This window comes from Elephas maximus, chromosome 5 (genome assembly GCF_024166365.1).
Source record: "Elephas maximus indicus isolate mEleMax1 chromosome 5, mEleMax1 primary haplotype, whole genome shotgun sequence".
Classification (NCBI taxonomy): Eukaryota; Metazoa; Chordata; class Mammalia; order Proboscidea; family Elephantidae; genus Elephas; species Elephas maximus.
In genome coordinates, this window is record NC_064823.1 from 118,128,879 (window position 1) to 118,142,385 (window position 13,507).

General features: G+C 42.7%; 1 long non-coding RNA gene across 5 annotated transcripts in view; it reads right to left on the bottom strand.

The window, feature by feature from the left end:
• Positions 1-3,304: 3,304 nt before the first annotated feature.
• LOC126077211 (uncharacterized) overlaps positions 3,305-13,507 on the bottom strand; it is a 129,970-nt gene continuing 119,767 nt past the window's right edge. For 4 of the 5 annotated variants that reach the window (XR_007517680.1, XR_007517678.1, XR_007517676.1 and 1 more), the window contains 2 exons: positions 13,162-13,218; positions 12,517-12,620 (listed from right to left, as the gene is read on the bottom strand). This is a non-coding gene — a long non-coding RNA (uncharacterized LOC126077211). Of the gene's footprint in view, positions 3,611-12,516; positions 12,621-13,161; positions 13,219-13,507 lie in introns of those variants that run through there. The other variant, XR_007517679.1, reaches the window with a different exon arrangement.

Consider the following 13,507-nt stretch of genomic DNA (forward strand, 5'->3'; position numbering starts at 1 on the left):
CCCCGGGCCAATCTTTCCCGTCCTTCTCAGGCAGAGTTACCTCACTCTCCTGTGTGACCACCATACCTCTTGAAATTACAGGCAACCCTTGCTATGTACTCATCATGAGGATATTTGCTATAATGACTTGCAAAATTTTTCACCCAACAATCTCTATCGAAATCAGAAACCCATAGTAATAAATCTGCCTACTTAGGTTGCATGCAAATGCAGAAAAGAAAGGGAAGAGTACCCTGCAGTCATATGTCAGCTGTTCTCCCAAAAGGGCTTTATCTCAACTTGCATTGTCTAATAAATAGTCTTATGCATTATCATTCTCCAATGTTCCACAATGTTAAGTGAAAACATCTTCCCCCCAAAAATCACAGCCTTTAGAGAAAGCCCCAAACCCATTGCCCTCCAGTCAATTCCAACTCAAAGCGACACTATAAGACAGATTAGAAGTGCCCCATAGAGTTTCCAAGGAGCACCTGCTGTATTTGAACTGCCAACCTTTTGGTTAGCAGCTGTAACACTTAACCACTATGCCACCAGGGTTTCCAAAGAGAAAGCAAGTGAATGTAAAAGGCCTGGAAAAGTCCATGCTTTAAAAGTGACAGAATGTATCGAGAGAGGTAAACACACAAAGGATGCATGCTTGGCCCTGCATGTAATCCCATTTTTGTGTTTACAACTTTTTCTCTGCAGAAGAAAATGCAGAAATATTTTGAAAGTGTCATTGGTTCTGGAAAGCTTCACTGGACCTGGCATGCTATTTTTTAAATCTGGAAAAACACTGTGTACAGTGGATTAAGGGCAACAATCAAAGTGACGTGTACTGAGGGCATGTTCTTTGCAGTAGAAGTAAAACAATTCATAGCCAATATGCTTCTGTGTCATTGCGTACAGCTAAAACCATAAGGAGCTCATTAAGTGCTAAAAAATTTGACAACTGGTATTTTAAAATCTTTATATTTATGCAGAAATCTTTGGTGAATAGCCATATAGGTGCTTCAAAGGGTTTTCAGACATTCTTCGAGAAAATGGCTGGGATTTTAGATAGGATAACCTGTTGTTGTTGATCCCAAATCATAGCGACCTTATAGGACAGTGTAGAACTGCCCCATACGGTTTCCGAAGTGCAGCTGGTGAATTTGAACTAATGACCTTTTGGAAACTCTGGTGACATAGTGTTTAAGAGCTACAACTAACCATTAGCAGCCAAGCTCTTAACCACTATACCACCTTGGATGGGATAGGAACACATTATTATTTTTCCAATTTAAAGCAGGGGAGTATAGGTTCCCCTGTATGAAAATATGCACTTCAACACATTTTTTTTAAAGATTATATTTGGATGGCGAGGATACCTGCATCAACTTGCAGGTCTGACTTCTGTTCTCTCCTACAAGACTGTGAGCTCCTGAGTCAGGGACTTGTGATTTGTTTATCTATGTGTCTCCAGGCAAAAGTGCAAAGCCCAGCACTCAGCAAGTGTATGGGATGGATGGTGAATGGATATAACAATCACAATATTACTAGGTGTGCACTTCCTTGGAATCCACCAATAGGCTCTCAGCTTCCTTCTATTCTCATGCATAGTCAAGAACATGACTTTTCTGTCGTCCCCCTCATGACATGACAAGGTTCCTGGGTGAAACAGATGGTATACACTTGACTATCAACCTAAAGATTGATGGTTTAAACCTACCTAGTGATGCCTTAACATAAAGAAAACAAAAATCCTGACAGCTGGACCAATAAGGAGCATCATGATAAAAGGAGAAAAGTTGTGAAAGATTTCATTTTATTTGGATCCACAATCAACAGCCATGGAAGCAGCAGTCAAGAAATCAAAAGACGCGTTGCATTGGGCAAATCTGCTGCAAAAGACCTCTTTAAAGTGCTGAAAATCAAAGATGTCACCTTGACAACTAAGGTGCACCTAACCCAAGCCATGTTGTTTTCAACTGCCTCATATCATGCAAAAGATTGACAATGAATAAGGAACACCGAAGAAGAATTGATGCCTTTGGAATGTGGTGTTGGAGAAGAATATCGAATATGCCATGGACCGCCAAAAGAACAAACTAATCTGTCTTGGAAGAAGCACAACCAAAATGGTCCTTAGAAGGAAAGATGGCAAGATTACATCTCACGTACTTCGGACATGTTATCAGAAGGGTTCAGTCCCTGGAGAATGACATCATGCTAGGTAAAGTAGAGGGCCAGTAAAAAAGAGAAAGACTCTCAGCAAGGTGGATTGACACAGTGGCTGCAAGGTTGAGCTCAGTCATCACAGTGATTGCAGGGATGGTGCAGGACCAGGCAGTGTTTTGTTCTGTTGTACATAGAGTCAGTATGAGTTGGAGCTGACTCGACAGCACCTAACAACAACAAGTGGTGCTGTGAAAGAAAGTCCTGGTGATCTGCTTCTGTAAAGATTGTGTTGCTGTTGTTAGCTGCCACTGAGTCGATTTCAAGTGATCCCATGTGTGCAGAGTAGAACTGCTCCATGGAGGTTTCAAGACTGCGATCTTTTGGAAGGAGATTTCTAGGCCTGTCTTCTGAGGTGCTTCTGGGTGAGTTCAAACTGCCAACCTTTTGGCTAGTAGTCTAGTGCTTAAGCATTTGAGCCACCCACGAACTACTTCTGTAAAGATTATGGCCAAGAAAACCCTATGGAGCAGTTCTACTCTGTAACACATGGGGTCACCATAAGTCAGAATCCACTCAGTGACCAAGGGTTTGGTATGTTTCATGATGTGACAGTGCTGGAAAAAAAAAAAGGAAGTCCTGGATGGCTATTTTGAAGAGTACCAGACCTTAATAAATAGCAAGTCATTTAACAACTGCTGAATGATGGAACAGAAACAGAAGGAAAACCTCACAGCCCATCATATTCACTCTTGCCTCTGGTTTTTGCATTTGATCCAGTTTAGAGTGAAGGAGAATTTTCTAGAATTGCACTCTCCTCCTTCCAGAAGAAAAATCATTATGGCTCCTTTCTAATGTTACCCCCATCAGGAGAATTCTTTGCGTCATCAATTTCCCAATAGGGAATCATGTATGCCCGCTCCTCAAATCGTCACTCTACTTACCTATAGGTTTTGAGCTTCATTTATCATGGCCTTTAAATCAGTAACCACCAAGCCACTTCTCCATCTACTTCATGCTGCCTTCTCTATCAACTGAGTGTTTATAAACAAAAATAACAAAACCTCTAAGGGTTTGTTGGGTTAAAAAACAGAAAAAGTAGCCTTACCCTGATTTATAACTAACCCATATCACCCATTACAGGAGCTAAGAATTCAGGCAGCAGCTACCAGTAATCAATACCTATTCAAATTGGTCCATCAATATGCACGTTCTTTGATTCCCCTCAACGTTACCTCGGCTCCTTCGAGGCAGATGCTCGTTTTCTCCATCACAGCCATACCCGTTAGATTAGGTGAGACAAGAAGAAGGAAGAAGTCACTCTGTTAAAGGACATCAGCTTGTGTAGTTTTATCCTTGAAACTTAGGCAGACCTCACTGGCACGATGGTTGGGAGCCTGTGGCCAGTATTTCCATCTGCTTTTCTTATTTATGCAGAGAATTGGTCTTCCCAAACAGTCCCGCCAAGATTCCCCTAGACAGACATCAAGGTCACCAACTATACAGTTAAGGTAAAAGCATAGCCATCTTAACCTATTTTGTATCAAAGGATTCAGCGCCTATGTACACAATTAATAAGTGTTCATTGCATGAATAAAACATGTTATATGGAAAGACAACCTGGTCCAAAACAAGTTTCTGCTACCTAACTTATTACTTCTCTGAACCTCAATTTCCTTCTCTGTAAAACAGAGAAGATAAAATTTGACATACTAGTGTTAATCTGACTATACTAGGCCCAAGATGGAGCCACTTGTGCTAAGCATCATGTCAGCAACCCGAAACCTAATGAAGTTTCTATTTCCAATAAATAGCTAACTTTCCCAGAAGCCAAAACCTAAGTCAGCCAATCTGCAATCACCCAGAAGAAAATGCCCTCCAACCAATCCAAAATTACCCAGTATAGCTTCCTTGTTTCCGTGTGTCTGTTGCCTATAAAATCCTTCTGCTTTGTTCCACTGTTTAAAGTTCCACCCTGACTTTCAACCTAGATGCTACCTGTGGTGCAATGAATTGCTTTTTTATAGTCTTTCTAGCCATGGTCTTGTAACTCCCACAAAATCATTGGCTGAGCCCCAATCTTGCGAGGGATTAGTTGATTTACTACGCACATACTAAAAAGACCTAAATCCGTTGCTATCGAGTTGATTCCTACCCATGGTGACCCAGTAGGACAGAGTAGAACTGCCCCCATAGCGTTTCCAAGGAGTGGCTGGTGGATTTGAACTGCCAACCTTTTGGTTAGCAGCTGAGCTCTAAACCAATGCACCACCAAAGCTCCAATGCTACGCACATAAAACAAAAACAAAAACCAAACCCATTGCCATCGAGTCGATTCCAATTCATAGCGACCCTATAGGACAGAGTAGAACTGCCTTACAGAGTTTCCAAGGAGCACCTGGCAGATTCCAACTGCCAACCCTTTGGTTAGCAGCCGTAGCGCTTAACCACTACACCACCAGCGTTTCCATTATGTGCACAGTGGCTTGAAAATCCAACCAGTAGAACTGAGCCCTTTGCAGTCAGGCTAGGAGATTGGTCAGTTTTGTCACCCTGTTAGGCTTATATAAAGGCCAATCCCCCAGAGACTGGGGGAAACCTCACTACCATCGAGAAGTGTCTGGAGCAGAGAGTATCCTCTGGACCCAGAGACTCTGCATTGAGAACCTCCCAGACCCAGAAAAGAGAGCTGTATCACTGAAGATGGAGAGAAGGTGGGTCAGTAGGCCCATGAAAAGAGAGATGGTGGTGGTGGGATTGCCGGCGCATGGGGAGAGTGCTGGGTGCCTCTGTGCAGGAGGTAAGTCTGCTGCTAAAGAGCTGTAACACCTGCCGATTCAGGGCAGAGGCCTGGTTGTGCCCTGTACAATATGCCTCCTCTGAGCAGCATGGTGGGAGCCACGTGGGTCCTTAGGCAGTGTGGGCCCAGACAATGTAACACAGTGGCACAGTGCCCTAGGCAGCATGGTGGGAGCCAGTGGCAGAGACCTAGAAGGACCCAGTGGCAGAGGCCTGGGAGATCCTGGGCAATCTTGGGAGATCCTTAGAGTCTTCCCACAGGCAGTACAAGGCCCAGCAACATAGCAGAAGCCTTGGGAGCCCTGCAGGCGCTCCAGGCAGCATAGTGGTTGCCGGAGACAGTAGTGATGTGAACACAGCATCTGATCTGAACCACAGGGTGCCTGCCCAGCAACGTAAGAATGGACATATGTAACTTGAGGAAGGGAAGCATTTCCCTTTGAGAATTTGTTGTCATCGTTTACTATTTGCTGTCTATAAACCAAGAAAAACCAAACCCAGTGCCATCAAGTCAATTCCGACTCATAGCAACCCTATAGGACAGAGTAGAACTGCCCCACAGAGTTTCCAAGGAATGCCTGGCAGATTTGGTTAGCAGTCGTAGCACTTAACCACTACACCACCAGGGTTTCCTTGTTTTCTATAGATAATAATAATAATGGCTTTCACTTTGCCCACACTGTGTGTTGGGCTTGATCACAGATGAATGTAGCACCCATGGAATGGTTGATGCCCATGGGTGTGCATGCCTCATTCCCAGCAGTCTTAGGGATGCCTGGAAATTTGAGGCACAGCCTGTCTGCATGTGCAGTGCAGCCAGACAGGCACATACACTGCCCCATTCATGAATTGCTAGATAAAGCCAATGAGTTCAAACAAAAATTAATATTTTGTTGGAAATTTCTTTTTACACCAGGTTGTTATGAAGATTAAATAAACGAAGCTTAATTTCATGAAGCACCTAGTACAGTGCCTGACGAGTAGTTTGCCAGGATGACAAATAGGCTTTAGCAAGAGTGCCTGTGCGGATCAATTGGCGGTGGCTGATTAGAGTGCTGTGTGAAGAAGGATCCTTGGCTTTTTGTAGGAATGACGACTGTGATTGATTAGCAATGCCTGCTTTGGGTAATAGAAAGGGGAGTATGGTCCAAGCGTCATGTATTTTCTGATCCAATAGTAGGTGCTCAATAAATAGGAGCTATTATTGTTGGTTTAAGTACATTATCTTACATTTAGGAATAATTTTTCAGGTTGCAGACTACGTTGACATACATCATTTTCCTTAAGCCACACAATGATCTTAAGCAGAGGACAGTATCAATAATAAAATTTCTACAAGATTAAATATGGGTATGAACTCATAAACTTTATTTGCAATTCATGAATTGGGTGTGTCTAGTCTAGAAGTCAGACAAGAGCTCCAAAGGACAAGTGGAAGAGACCAGAGTTATATGGGCAAAGAGATGTAACAACAAGGAAGTAATGGCAGGCAAAAAGCAACTGGTTAGTTCTGTTCTAGGGTAAAAGCACTTCAAAGTTAGAGGGAAGCAAAAGGAAAGGTTTTATTCAGCATATGTTCAAAGAGGCAAAAGCAGGAAATGGATAAGCCTGCTGCCAAAGCCATGTCTGCCTGAGTCCAAGGAATGTTACAGACTCATCAGTAGGTATTAACGTTACAAATGGGGGAAACCATTGATAGCTTCACCTTTTCACAGATTGGCTAAAAACTGCCAAATCACCCTCATTCTACATTTTGAATTGTCGTTCTTAATATCATTGGTACAGGTTTCAGTAAGCACAGTCAGGAGGGTCCTCATTGGTCCAACAAATCTTACTATTCACTAAATGCTAATAAAAAAAGATAACAGCAGAAAGTATGTGGGTCTTTTGCGCTGTTTATGATTAGTTTATGTGAAAGGTTCTCTAGAATACGTTTTCCGAGATTGTCCTAGCTATTATCTTTATACCTCAGAGCCCAGTTGAAGTGTCCTCGCGAGTCCAGCTTCAGCTGAGTCACATTCTCTGTACTTAAGGACAGGGAATAATGCCTCTGATATTATCTCCTAAATCAGTTCTAAGTCACTTTCCTTATATGGCATATTAGAACTTCCTTAGCCAGGTCATACACCATAGCTGAGGAAGGCAGCAAGTGTGGATTGGTTGATTTAAGTTTTGGCTCGTGAGAAGGTCAGACATTTAGAAAGTAGCTAGGTTTCCTTTTGCTGATGTGGGGCTTAGCATAAGCGACTCCATCTTGGGCCTATTATAGTCAGGTTAATAGGAGTTTCATAAAACCGTTTTGCCTCAGGCACTGGGCTCTTTAGAAGAATTATCTATGTGCAGTCAGTTTCGAGGAACAGAAACTCCAAGGTCAGACTAGAAGTTTTAAGGTAAATTGTTATTATATACACATTGTTCCACCCATTTTCCATGGCAATGTTGATAAGATTCTGCTAACCAAGAGGCTGGCAGTTCGAATCCACTAGGCGCTCCTTGGAAACCCTATGGGGCAGTTTTACCCTGTCTATAGGGTCTCTATAGGGTTGCTATGAGTTGGAATCCACTCGACGGCACTGGGTTTGGTTTTTTTTTTTTTTTTGGTTATAGGGTCTCTACCTTTTTTTTTTTTACTGGCATCGACTCAACGGCAACAGGTTTGGTTTTTTTTTTTTTTTTTTGGTTGGCCAAAATATTACCTCGATTTGCAAATCTTATATTAAATAAACTTCAACTTCTATTACTGGCTTAAAATGATTTTGTTTTAACATTACCTTATGCAGTTGTTTTGAAGAGAAAATGAGTTTATGTGTATAAAGCACTTAAAACAGTGCCTTGCATATACTAAGCACTAAGTATATGTATTATAAAAACAAGTATAAAGTCATGGGATATTTCGTCCTTGTCCAAATTTGTAAAAGTTAAAACCACACCTTCTACAGTTTCTTAAAGGTAAATTTCTGGAAGGAGATTTGTGAGAACAAAAGACGTAGTTTAAAAAGATTCTTGATACACGTTGCAAATTGCCCTTCAGTAAAGGACACAGGTCCTTAATTATATTTAATGTCACTTCAAACCCTTGGTTCAGGTCTATGAAAATGAATTTCATGCATCTCAGCCATGATCAAGGCAACTTTTGATTTTCACAGGGAGGGAAGAAAATAATGAGAAAGAAAGTTAGCAACACACAAGCCAGACCTTTATTGCAAGGTGATTAACAAACACGTTTCGTGCTGGCCTTAGAATATGATTGTGAAGAAGTGTGCCTGTGGTGGCCTCAAATTCCTCTTTCAGTCATACTTACCCCGCCTCTCTCCTCTTGGTGTGAAATGCCCTCCCTTCCAGCCCCTTCCCCCTTTCCCAGCTTCATCATTGTTCTGGTTCCTGAAGGGTCTGGCACCTTGTTAAGGTATTTGTTAATTATAGCTAATGGTGATTAACATGTTGCCTCCAAGGGACATTTGAATTTTAGGGGACTTTTGAAGATTCTGAAGTATGTACACTATGGGAGAAAGACCTGGTGATCTCTTCCATAAAGACTACAGTCAAGAAAACCCTGTGGGGTGGTTCTACTCTGTCACACGGGGTTGCTATGTTTCAAAAACAACTCCACAGCACCTAACAACAAAACATGTATTCTTGTTGGGGATTTGAGGATAATGGAGATTTTCTGTTCCCAGTAATTGTACCATGTAGGTGGCCCCTTATTGTTTACCAAGATCAGACATATTGCGGGGACTACCTGGATAGGATGGTGGTGCTCTTGGTTTCTTGGTGAGACATTTGTTTTGACTTGTGTGCCTTTCCTTAAGTGACGTGATCTATGACCCATTTTCTCCAAGTGTGGCCCTAGACCACCTGCCCAGGATCACCCTCAGAGCTTTTGTTTAAAATATAGATTCCTTGGTCCTTCCCAGGAAACCCCATTTGCACAGTGGTTCAGTGCTAACTAAAGGGTCAGCAGTTCAAATCCGCCAGGCGCTCCTTGGAAACTCTATGGGGCAGTTCTACTCCGTCCTATAATAGGGTCGCTATGAGTCGGAATCGACTTGATGGCAACGGGTTTGGTTTGGGTTTGGTCCTTCCCAGGAGCTTGGCTGCTAACCAAAACGTTAGCACTTCAATCCACCAGCTGCTCCTTGGAAACCCTATGGGGTTGCTCTGAGTTGGAATCAATTCAATGGCAACAGGTTTTGGTCCTTCCCCAGACCAGCATTTTAACAGATTCCACAGGTGATTCTTATGCATATTAAGCAGACTCCTCAGGAAATTCTTAAGCCTATTAAAGTTTAAGAACCAAAGCTATAGGACAGCAGGTCTCAACCCTGACTGCCTTTTGGAATTATTCCCAGGCCACACTCCCAGAGATTCTAGTTTTATTGATCTGGGGTAGGTGTCAAGCATCACTGTATTTTAAAGCTCCTAGGTGTAGCTGGGAACCGAAGTCATCTACCTCTATACTAGGCCTGGACACTGAGAACGGAAACCACCTTTCCCCCACAGACTTTACTCTCTACATTAACAAGGCTTTGCTGTTCCACGGGAAACTCTGGTGGTGTAGTGGTTAAGTGCTCCGGCTGCAAACCAAAGGGTCGGCAGTTCAAATCCACCAGGCACTCCTTGGAAACTATGGGGCAGTTCTACTCTGTCCTATAGGGTCACTATGAGTCAGAATCGACTCGAAGGCACGGGGTTTGGTTTTTAGTTTTTTGCTGTTCCACTGTCTTCATTATCATGACTTTACTTTTCTGGGTGTGTTTTGCCCAAGGAAATGGCTTGATGGTTCCTTATAGGAACCTTCCCAAAGATGTATCAGCTCTTCAATAAAAAGCCTCAGCACACAATTTGGACCTTAAGACTCTTTGACTCCCTCACCTCAAAATTCTTGCCTTGTTGATTCAATCAATTCTGGACTGCCATATCTTGATCCTTAAAAACAAACAAAACAATTGCTATGCAGTTGATTCTAACTCATGGCGATTCCACGTGTGTGATTTAAAAAAAAAAAAAAAAGCCAGTACCATCTAGCCAATTGCCACTCACAGGGACTCGATAAGACAGAGTAGAACTGCTTCATAGGGTTTCCAAGGCTGTAAATTTTTATGGAAGCAGATTGCCACATCATTCTCCTGTGGAGCTGCTGGTGGGTTGGAACCGTCAATCTTTCAGTTTGCAGCCGAGAGCTTAACCACTGCACCACTAGGGTTCCTTCCTGTAATCTTTACCTGATCCTAATCCCCATTTTGAAACACCAACGAAACTTCTACTTCTCAATAAATTCTGACCTAGCCTTCCCCCTCTGAGAGACTGCCAAAGCACTGTCCATGTTTCTTTCCCTTACTAAGGCAAAAAATTATATTAAGCTAATAATAGAAATTGATTGAAGCTTATTTAACATACAGTGTGCAAATCAAGGTAGCATTTTGACTAGAGAATCAAAAATTTCCAGAGAGAACCTCTAAGTACTTTTATACCTGATCTTATTGGCATTGCCATGGATAAAGGGCTGGAAGAGAACCAATAAACAATTTGTGGTCAGGAAGGGTTTCATACAGCATTTCTTGAAGAACAGTTAAAATAATTACTGATTTACTGTAAAACATAGCTCCCAGTCTGACCTTGTTTCCCAAAGCTGACTGGAATTCTTCAAGAGCACAATGTTCAAGGCAAAATGGTCTTACTAGTTTACCTAGGCCATTGTTTGAGGCACACATGATGTTTAGAAACCATTTTCTTCAAGGATCAAAGTTCAAAAGAACATCTAATGGACAATGGCCTTGGTGAGTTACCTCAACTCCATAGAACCCAGAAATCTGGATTCCAGGAGAGTTAAAACTGTTTCTCACCCTCAACTCTGTAAGCAGTAAACTCAGCTCTGTTGTACGGTGATTTTGGGGGGTCAGAATTTGACATAGCTTTAAAAAAAAAAAAAGAATTTTTTTTTTTTAAGGTTGAGAACCACTGATACAGCAAAGAGAATGCTGAAGTCGATGTCAGCTGGCCTTTTTTTTTTCCCCCTGACTCTATTGCTTATGTATAGGTGGCTTGATCAAATCATTTAACCCCTTTGAATCTTTGTTTCTTGTATAAAAACAGTTGCATATATGGGTTGGGCTTCTGTATTGCTACCTTTCTCTCCTGCTACTTTCCTCTTTCCTTGTGAAAATCAGAAGTTGCCTTCATCATGGCTGAGATGGATGGATTTCATCTTTATGGATTAAATCAAGTGAAATTATATATACAATATATAATTAAGTACCTGTGTCCTTAATATTAGACTATTATGTGACTTAAAGGTGGCTTTAGGAAACCAGTTTGCTCAAGGCTCAGGGTTCAAAAGAAGATGTCAGGACAATGGCCTGGGTGGGTCATCCCAACTCCATGGACCCTAGAAATCTGGATTCTAGAGAATTAAAACTGTTTCTCAGTAGGTGCTTATATCATCCCTATTTTATGGATGGAAAAACTGAGGTTGAGTCAATTGAGCAAGAGAACACAGGCCTCTGGCTCCAGGTTCTATGCAGGCAGGCCTTTTAATTCAATTTAGTTTAGTCTGATGGTGGCACAGTGGTTAAGAGCTCCACTGCTAATCAAAAGGTTGGCAGTTCGAATTCACCAGCCACTCCTTGGAAACCCTATGGTTCAACTTTGTCCTGTAGGGTCACCATGAGTCGAAATCAACTCGATGCCAACAGTTTTTTTTTTTTTAAATCCTAATCCTCATAAACTGGAGGTTCTTGTTGCCCAAGGTAGTGTGTGCGTGTTGGGGGTGGGGGATAGGTATCCTCAGAGTCACTTTCAGAGAAAACTATGGAGTGGAAGGTGCCGCTCATCTTTGCTCTACCTTGTCCTTGCTGAAAACTCCTAGTTCAAGCCCACTCATTCCCTGAAGACAAGCAGCTCTGCTCAAGTGTGTCTACAGGCTGGGATCTGGGTTTGTTAAGGACCCTCAACTCATTAATGGTATGAATAGGACATTGTTTCATGTTTTCCCATCACTACTTGCAACTGTGCTGTGTCAAACCCCCTAATTCTCCATGATGTCTTGAGCAGCTTTTATCATTCCCAATCACTTTTGATTATTAAAAGTTCACTCCAGTTTCAGGCTTTTCTCAAATGTGCTTTAAATCTCATCTCTTCCCCTTCCTTCCAGAGCAGGTTGGAGTCCTGATTCTGGCTGCTGGGGAGCTGGTGGGGTAAGAGGAGAGTAAGGGGAAGAGAGCATAAGGGTGCTGGCTTGGCATAGCTCTGAAACATCTCCAGCCTCCTCCTCTTCAAGTCTGGCTTCTCTGGTGGGAGAGGAGAGGGCAGTAGGGAGGTGAATGAAACCTCATGTCCTTAGGTCTGACTTTATGTGGTAGTTTCCTGTGTAGGTAATGGGAATGGTTTCTGGGGGTGATGATCAGCTTCACTCTAGCTCCTCTGCCTCTAAACACCATCTCGGGGAGATGCAATCATGATTCTTTGTTCCACCAGGAATCCATATCTTCAGCCACTTCTTTGCGTAGGGCATTGCCTGTCTGGAGCAGCCATCAGGCCACTCCATGCCCCTGTCCCCTGTGGTGGGGCTGATGGTGACCACATAGTAAGCTGGAGGGTGGAGTGGGGGAAGAAACAGGAGAAGAGGGCAACCAAATTGTTGTGAGCATTCAATAGCATAGGCTGTACTTGGCTCCTCTTTTTCAGGTCTGTTAAAAATAAATATTTCATGGTGTTAAATTTGTGATGAACTCACCAGCTTTATCTTACAGTTCATAAACCAGAGACCATCTAGTCTGGAAGTAAGACCAGAGTTCCAAAGTTTGGTACAGTCAGAAAAGCTTTTGTAATGGCCGATAGTCCTGATTGGCTAGCTTAGATTTCTGTTTCCAGGAAGGTCAACTGATTGACTTGGATTTCAGCTCCTGGGAAAGCTAGGCATTTACATGAAATGGAAACTTAGGTTTCAGTTTGCTGCCATGGACTTTAGCACAAGGGACTCCATTTTGGGCCTAGTTTAGTCAGGTTATCAGGTCTCAGCTCCAGTTATGGGACCAAAGGAAAACCTCTGTGGAACTTCTCTGAGAGTCCTGCAGAGGCTGGCGCTGCTTCTCTCTGCCTACTCTGACAAGCTTAGAAGGGACCTCCAGAGCCGCTCCTCTTGCCAGTGGCACTATTATCTCCTAAACTCCCCCCTCCCCCCCCCCTCCGCCCCCCATCGTCCCCTAAAAAAAAAACGGCTTTTCTTACCCAGAAGGGAGGAGTAGAGAATAAGCCACACAGGCTGTTTTTCCTCCTCAACAGGGCCTGAGGGAAAGAGGAAGTGAGGAGATGTGAATTGAGAGTTTCATATTTCCATTTTTACGTGTTTTTTCACCCAATAATTCTGAGTAGATACAGATGAAGCAACTGAGATTAGTAACTTACCCTGTGTCACAGTCAGAAAGTGGCAGAACCAGTTTTCAAATGCTAACCTGTATCTGAAATCTCTTTCTAGCACATTGTGGGTGGCCTCCTGTGAAAGTAAACTCAAAGAGCTACCCAGGAAGTGTTAGGGATTAAATTGTGTCCCCAAAAAACCTGAAGTCCTAGCTCC